This window comes from Gossypium arboreum, chromosome 7 (assembly GCF_025698485.1).
Source record: "Gossypium arboreum isolate Shixiya-1 chromosome 7, ASM2569848v2, whole genome shotgun sequence".
Lineage (NCBI taxonomy): Eukaryota > Viridiplantae > Streptophyta > Magnoliopsida > Malvales > Malvaceae > Gossypium > Gossypium arboreum.
This window is the reverse complement of record NC_069076.1, coordinates 85,572,993-85,582,022: the sequence shown is the minus strand read 5'-3', so window position 1 is coordinate 85,582,022 and position 9,030 is coordinate 85,572,993.

Sequence of the window (9,030 nt, the reverse complement as noted above, 5' to 3'; positions counted from 1 at the left end):
TATAATAAGCTTTTTAACCACTAGCACAAAAAATTAAATATTTATAAGAATGGCCCAACTTTAAAAACAATGACGGGAATGACCTAAAATAAACAGTGCCGGATGATGTCGACACCCCCATAGCCGAAACCCAAGTCAATCATCCCCAATCATTATCTTCTGATTGCATGAGGGTTTAAAAAAATATTTTTTTTGGTGCCGTCATTGTAATGGTTGACACTTATATGTATTTGTATTCTTCAATTCAAACAAAAATAATTTTTATTAGGTGTCGGCGTACACACACGTGGTCGGCACTGTGGTGGCTAGCACCCATGCCAAGTAAAAGTAAATTTTGATCTCATGTTTCTAGTGGCCGGCACTTAGGAAAAAATAATTTTTTTTCTATATTTTTATGTGCATGCACCCATTGTCGGTTATTTTTTTATTTTTGATCCCATGTTTCTAATGGTTGGCATCCCAGTAAAAAACTTTTTTTTGGTGTCGGTTTTTTCTTTGTTGGCACCAATAGGCTATATATACTAGTCGTGGATGCACTTTGGGGTTTGATAGAACGGGGAGTGAAAAAAAATTATTGAGATTGTCCTGTTGAAGAGAAAAAAATAGGGAGAAAAATTGAAAAAATGTTTTATCTGTTTGGGGAGTGTACCATCAACTGGAGATTTTTATTATGTATTGGTGGTCACATATTAATGGGTTGAATTATATACTGTCACGAGAACTACAAAGGTTATGTTGTTAAGGGGCGAATGTGCTAGTTACTGTTTACATGAGTAGGTGGCAGTCTTCACGGGTCAAACCTTATATCACGAGAACCCCAAACTTGGTGCATGAGATTCCCGATGGAGCCATTTAAAGCTCGGCTCAGTATTGTTTGGTTTGAAGCTTGGATAAGAGAAGTTGTTGCGATTTCTGTACAATTAATAATAAAATTAAGCAACATTGGTGTATTTGATTGAGGGCGGCCGAACCTAATCTTACAAAATGCATTGATAGACCTGATTCAAGCAAAAGATGAATTTGCTAGAGAAAAAACTTTTCAAAATACATTACCAAACTGTGTAGTTTGATTAATCCAAATTTAGTGAGTATTATTGCACCTGTAGAATTTTTGATGGTCGCAAAACTAACTAATAATTCGACTTAAGGCAAGCGCACCTATCGAACAGTAGTATAGTTATGGTGAGACCGGAATATCGTATCCACGAGGACTAAAAGTACTAGTAGTTACTCTCTTTTTATTATCTAGCCTAAGAATTTAAGGGTGTTTTTAAACTAAACTAATTTTTTAATTTATCTAAGATCACGACGGAGGCGAAAGTTGGAAAATACTTTAGGAAAACCAATTGAGAAGACAATACCCAAGAAAGAATCCACCTAGACTCATTTATTACATTTGACTTAGACAATTTATTCACTTGACTTATTCCGTGGAAATCCCTAATTTATGTTAATATCTCCCTCGAGACTAAGAACAACTGACTCTAGGTTGATTAATTGAAATCTCTTTCTAATTAAAACCCTTATTGTCGCATTAACTCGATCTATAGATTTCCTTATTAGATTTGACTCTAATTCGACAAATTTATGTCGTCTTATCTCTAGGATTGCATTCAACTCCGCTTAATTATGAATGATCTACTCTTAAACAGGGACTTTTGCTCCACTGAATAAGCACATCAAAAACCTGGATTAATATCCTGAAATATTAAAGCAAGAATTAAAATTCATAATTAAGAATAAGAACAAGTATTTATCATATAAATCAAAGGATAATAGGATTCGTCATAGGGTTCATCTCCCTTAGGTATTTAGGGAGATTAGTTCATAATAATAATGGAAAATATCTCAAAGTTTGGAAGACAACAAAACGTAAAGAAAACCCAAGAACCTCTAGGATGAAAATCTTCAGTCTTGATGTAGATCCTGGCTCCAAGGTGATTCCGATAGCTAATCGCGAGTATTTTCTGCCTCTAACTCTCTGTATACCCATCATCCTCTTCTAGGCTCTTTATATAGATTTTTGACTGCCCAAATTAGCCCAAAATAAGCCTTTTTCGAGTAGAACTAGACTTGGGCTCGACAGGGACACGGCCGTGTGCCACGCCCATGTGAAGATGCTCAGACCGTGCGCAATTCTGACTTGGATTAATGTTGACACGACCATGACATACGGACGTGTGGTATACCCGTGTGTCACACATAGGCGTGTGGATTACCCGTGTGGAACTACCTAGGCAGTGTGAAACATTGATTTAGGCTCAATTTGTCCATTTTTTGGCCCGTTTCTTACTCTTTTTGTTATCCTAAGCTTTCCTGAGTATAACACATGAATTTAAAGGATTAGGAGTATCGAATTCAATAAAATCAAGGAAAAATTCATCCATAAATATGCCAAGCATGGGGTAAAAATATATATATATATTACGGTTTATCAAATATCCCCACACTTAAGCATTTGCTTGTCCTCAAGCAAAATCCTCAACTCACAATTAAACTAAATCCTTCTCAACTTATAATTCTCATCAATAATGTTCGAAATAATCCATAAGTAATCATACATTAAGAGCTTAACCATAAGAACATCAAAGTTTCAAACAATCCAAATTGAGCATATTAATCCTAAAATCATAGGTATCTCCCTTTATCTAAGTAGTTATCTTTAATTCCAAATTGACAAGGGTTGACATCCTCACTAAAGGTTTACTTAAATCACTAAAAGTGTTTAAGGTTTAACAATCAAGCACTCAATAGTCAAACATGAAAAGTTATTCCCATAAGCTTGTATAAAAATCAAATCTCCACCACTATAAATGAGATGATACACAAATCAAAAGGTCTTTAGCAGGGTTGTAATAGGCTTAGGTTAAAGGTGTGGATAAAGGCTGAAAAAGAGGGTTAGAGTCAAGATTAATTTTAAATGAATTACCAAACTTAGAAAAATGAAGCTCATTGCTGAATTACAAGAAGGTGCCAGAATTCAAACTATCTAAAGCAAATGATGTGAGCTTTTTCTTAATATAACAACTTTAACTTATCCAAGCTCTTTAGAACAATATGTAACTGAATGAATAAATATATGTTTTTTTTTAAGAACAAGAACAAGTAATGGAGAATACATCATAAGGATAAATTCAGCAACTAGAATGAACGGACATAATTAGGTAACTAATCAAATTAAATCTCGACAAAAAATGAGTCAATAAAAAGGAAAAAATTCTTAGCAAATCAAAAAGGGTTAAATTGTGGGTTAATATTAAGGGAAAAATAAAGAAATAATAGTTAAGGCTCAAAGGGGTTCACTAGTGGTCAATTGTATGGGTAGGCTTATGGGGTAAATAAGTTAGAACCTAAGTGCCTTTATCATTTTCGCATATCAAATCAAAGGTGTGGTCTTGACGTGTATAATCAAAGCAAGTTCTAGAATAACAAATCAATGTTGACACACTTATAATCAATAAAATCAGTGAGCAAGAAAGATATATGCTCTAAAAGGCTCAAAATCTCACGAAAATTATGTGTATTTGATGTCAGTCCTGTAAATTAAAAAATTCAAGATAATACCTTAATTCAGGGAAACAACCTAGCAATTTTATTTCTCAAAAGCCAACTCATCATACTTGATTCCCTATTGTCTTAAAGTTTAAACAATTAATGCACACTTACCTATGATTTAATTCAAAACATATCAATAAAAATCATAGATCAATAAGAATTTACTTTAATAATGATATAAGAAAATTATTTAAGAACAAATAAAAATTCAGGGATTTTCTAATAATCACATAAATATCCTCCCCACACTTAAGATGTACATTGTCCTCAATGTACAAAGATAGATAATAGCAATATAAGCAATATATCAGAAAAGAGGGAGAGAAGCGAAACTACCCTGAATTTGAATGTACTCCTTGAAAGAGCAAAAACAGGTTTAGAAGCATTGAAAATGATATGTATGTAGACAGAGGTGAAGGTGGTGGTAGAGGTTGGGTTCCATAACCACAGTGTCCAGCGAAGAGGTTATCGTGGTAGTTGGTGTCGTATCTCGTTAGTAGGACATGGCAGTCGTAGAGGGGTGTTTGTTTATTCCTGAGTAGCTTCCATCGATTGAACCTTTTGAAACTGCGATGACATCAATAATGTTTAAGGGATTTATATTTATAGGGTTGTTAGGGTTAGTAATAATGAAATAACTAGATAAAATAAAATTCAAATTAAACTAATAAAAGTTTTGGAAGAAAATGATAAATAAAGTCCAAAAGAAATGTAAAAATAAAAATAAACTAAAAAGAAAAATAATTTAAAAATTAAATGGACTTAAAAGTCCTCATCGACGGTTGGATCCTGCGGTGGTGGTGTTGGAGGAAATATGTGAAAATGTTGGCAGATTTGTTGTAAAGTCGCTTCGATACTGTCGAATCGTTGAGTGCAATATTACTCAAAGCAATGAAGGTGGTTTGAAACTTCAGACAGTGAAGCAGCGGCATGAACTGGCTGGTGTCTCGGTGGTGGCTGAAAAGGTGGCTCGTCCTAAACTGGAGGGATATCATCAAGAATATCCTCGTCGTCATCTTCACCGGCTGCTCGTACAAGTCGATACTGAGGAGGGTTGAACCCACGCTGACACTCAATCATTCGCATATGGAGTATACTTTAGATGCCCTGTAGGGACATCTAGCCAAAGAGAATGAGCAATGAAGATTGCGCTATCGTATTCAGGAGCCCAAAATAGCGATCTAGACAAGTCACATATGAGCTGATACTGATGACTCCTTTTCGGTGTCGTTCTATCTGATGGCGAATAGCAAGGGTGACAAAGTGCGCAAGATCAAAGATGTGCCCTCTCTTCATACTCCACAAGAAGTAGGCGTCGTAAGTGTTGACGACGCCAGTGATCTCTTGCCTCCCCATTAATGTATGGGCTAAAAGAGGATGGAGATAGCGCAAAACTGGAGGTAGTGCCGATGCGTTTAAACGACTAGGATTATAAACACCTGTAACAGGTTGGAGGTCGTTTTAGTACACTGAAGGTGAACGATGAATGTGATGGTGGAGGTTAAGAAAGATGTCAGTGTCCATGAACTTGTCCGTATAGAGTCCCAAGGCAGCTCCTTCGGGGACACTCAACTAACGTACTAGACCGCCAAGGCAAAATTGAATTGTCCCTGGGTCGTTAAGTTCTATCATCACCGTTTGTAACTGGAAAGTCGAGCTTAGTTCCAAGGTAAATTTTAGATATATCGGCTCGATGATGTCAAAGAACCAATCCCATAGAGTAGTGGCTAGGAGGGCTCGAACCGAATCGGCTAGATAGACCTGCTCTAGTGCGGTCCAATCAATACAACAGCTCACACCTAGGGGTCAGGCCCGTAGTATCTGGAATAGTTCCTATTGGGGTTCCGGTAGAAATTGGAGGAATGGGTTCCGTATCTCGTTAGTAGGACTCGAGGAGGATGCTGCTCATTTTTGCTTCTTCGAAGCGAGAACGGAAGTCTTCTTACCTCTAGTGTTTGTCATAGTGTGCCTGCGAATAAAAAGACGAAGTTATTAATAAAAATAATTCTCGAGAATAGCATGGATAAGTATGCAAGCAGGTTGAAACTAAATAGAAATATTTCATAACTACATCCCAATTGGCAGACATATCAAATCATTTTTAGCAATAGGAATACGAGAATAGTGCCAAACGAAATGCCTAGTGAATAATATAGACGACTTATATTTGACATAAAACCAGTAAATTGGTGAGGGAAAAATGCATATGGGGATGATAATATGGAATATGGTGTGGGTAAAGTATGAGGGTATGAAATCCATGGAAACACAAGAATGACTAAATGTATTATAATGCATAGGGTAAGTTTGACTAAAATGGTAAATTACTAAACAAGAACAAAAAGCATAAACAAGAATATCATTAGAAGTGTGAAGATTAATAAAAAAATAGTCAAATAAAACAGGATATAACATAAAATTAGTAAGAAAAATGAAGATAATAAAAAGGAAAGAATGGGCAAACGCAATAGTGCTTGGTACAGGGAGGAGGTTGGTCATCCGATGAGTGGATGAGGAAGTGGCCGGTGACGTGTGGTGGTTGTGCAATGGTGGGGTGTGGGGTAAGTGGTTGGGGTTGTTTGGGGAAGAGGATTTCGGAGGGGAAAGTGAGGGATGAGGGGAAAAGGAAGGAAAATGGGAGTTGTGGATAAAGGGAAAGGGTTTGAATAGTGAGAAGGGGAAGAAAAAGGAAAGAAGAAAAAAAGGTGGCTGGAGGAAGAAGATGATGACTAGTAAAGGGAATAGGGAAGGAATTAGGGTTAGGGGTAATTTAAAAAGGGGGCCACGGTTGTGTGAGCCTCATTTTGGACCACACGGCCGTGGCCCACTCCTGTATGGTAGTCTCAGCCCATGTTTTTCGTGTTTTCGTAGTTAGGTTTGCACACTGGCTATTGGACAAGCCCGTGTGCCAGGGCCGTATGGTATGCACGGCTGCGTGCACGTTCGTTCACTTCTCCCACGCCCGTGTTAAATCCTCCACACCCGTATCTCAGGTTTAAACTTATAGGTTGATGTTCAAGTTAGTGTTACATACGACCTGAGGACAGGCTCGTGTTCTTGGACCGTGTGACCCGCACGGCCACATCGCATGGCTATGTGGTGCTCCCTTCGTTTCTCTCGCGCCCGTGTCTCATCCAACATGCCCGTGTCTATTAGTCAAGATTGTGCACGGCCCCTAAACACGGTCGTGGCTTTTACCCGTGTTCTATCCTGACTTCGTTTATTGATTTGATTTTTAGACAAGTCCTCACACGGCCTTATGCACGCCCGTGTCTTAGGTCGTGTGTCTCTCACGGTCACCTCGCACGGTCATGGTGTTTTATCGTAGGCCATGTCTTTGCTTAATTTTTGTGAAAATTAAGGTGCATTTTTATCATGGTCTGTAACACGCCCGTATCCCTTAACCGTGGGATTCACACAGCCGTATCGCAAGGTCGTGGCTCATTTGTCTCAGCCCATGTGCCTCTATTTGGAAAAAAATGAGAGTCCTGTTTCAGCATGGCCTTGGCCACACCCGTGGGCCAGGCTGTGTTCGCCTCTGTCAAATGTCAAAATTTCCTGCAGTTAAACTATGAACAGTTTAAGAAAAATTAAACCCTATTTAGTGAAGTTAGTGCTTCGGTTGCCTCCCAAGAAGCGCTTATTTAGAGTCTAAGCTCGACTCTACCTTGTAGGTATATTTAGGGAAGTTCGTGGAGCCGTAGCTCCTCTCTATCATTTTTTAAATTCTCACCATTATAAAGTTTGAGACGATGTCCATTTACTTTGAAAGTGCCTTGTGATGGGTGACTTACCTCTACTATACCATATAGAAAGACAGTTTGGACTACAAAAGGACCTGACCATCGTGATTTAAGCTTCCCAAGAAATAATTTGAGCCTCGAGTTATATAACAGGACAAGATCTCCAACTTTAAATTACTTATGTTGCCTTAAATAAGTGTCGTGGAGCGCTTCGTTGCTTCCTTCTATAGGCTTGAATTTTCATATGCATTAGTTCGCCACTCATCTAACTCGTTTAACTGCATCAACCTGTTTCCACTTGTAAGTTTGAGATCAAGGTTTTGAAAATTTATAGCCCAGAATGCCTTGTATTCTAGCTCAAATGGTAGATGACAACTTTTTCCATAAACAAGCCTGTAAGGTGATGTCCCTATGGGGGTCTTAAAAGTAGTTCTATAAGCCTATAAAGCATCATCTACTTTCATCACCCCTTCATTTTTGATTCTACTGTCTTTTCTAGGATACGTTTAAGCTCTCGGTTTGCTACTTTGACTTGTCCATTAGTTTGAGGATGGTAAAGGGTAGCTGTTCTGTGGTGAACTCTGTATTTTTTCAAGGTATTATCAAATTGGGCGTTACAAAAATGAGTTCCCCTATCACTGATAATTGCTCTAGGTGTTCCAAATCAAGAGAAGAGTTTCTTAAAGAATCGTACTGCCACTCTAGCATCATTAGTAGGTAAAGCTTAGACTTCCACCCATTTGGACATATAATCAACGGGTACTAAGATGTATTTATTCCCAAATGAGCTAGAAAATGGCCCATGAAGTCGATACCCCAAACGTCAACTATTTCACATGAAAGCATATATATTTGAGGCATTTTATCACGTTTGGAGATATTACCTGCCGTTGGCATTTATCGCAAGTAGCAACATACCTGTTGGAGTCTTTGAATAGTGTAGGCTAATAAAAACCCGATTCAAGTGTTTTATGTACGGTCTTATTTCCACTGTAATATCCTACAGTCGATCTTGAGTGGTAATGTTCCAATATTTTAATTACTTCTAACCTTGTAACGCATCTCCTAATGACTTGATCTGCACATATACAGAAAAGGAAAGGGTCTTACCAAAAGTAGTTTTTCACATCAATAAAGAATCGCTTCTTTTGCTGATGTGTCAACCCTTTTGGGATAATGTTAGCTGCTAAAAAATTCGCAATGTCTGCAAACCAAGGTACCTCAGAATCATATATAGCAAAAAGTTGTTCTTCAGGGAACGAATCATTTATTTCAATTTCATCTAGCTCTTTGGTACTTGAATTTTCAAGCCTGGAAATATAATCAACGCAAGATTTTTAGCTCATTTCTTACCCTGAATCTCCAAGTCAAATTCTTGCAATAACAAAATCTGTCAGATGAGTCAAGGTTTTGCATCAGTCTTAGTCAAAAGGTAGCGAAGAGTAGAATGGTCTGTGTAAACGACAACTCTAGACAATATTAGATATGGCCTAAATTTATTTAATGCAAAAACCACAGCTAGCAGCTCTTTCTCCTTGGTGACGTAGTTTTCTTGTGCGACTGTCAAAGTTTTGCTGGCATAATAGACTGGTCGAAAATACTTGTCTCTTCGCTGTCCCAAAACTGTATCTACTGCAAAATCACTCGCATCGCACATTAGTTCGAAAGGTAAATTCTAATCAGGTGCGATTATAATTGGAGCATTAATCAATTTATCCTTTAAAGTGTTAAA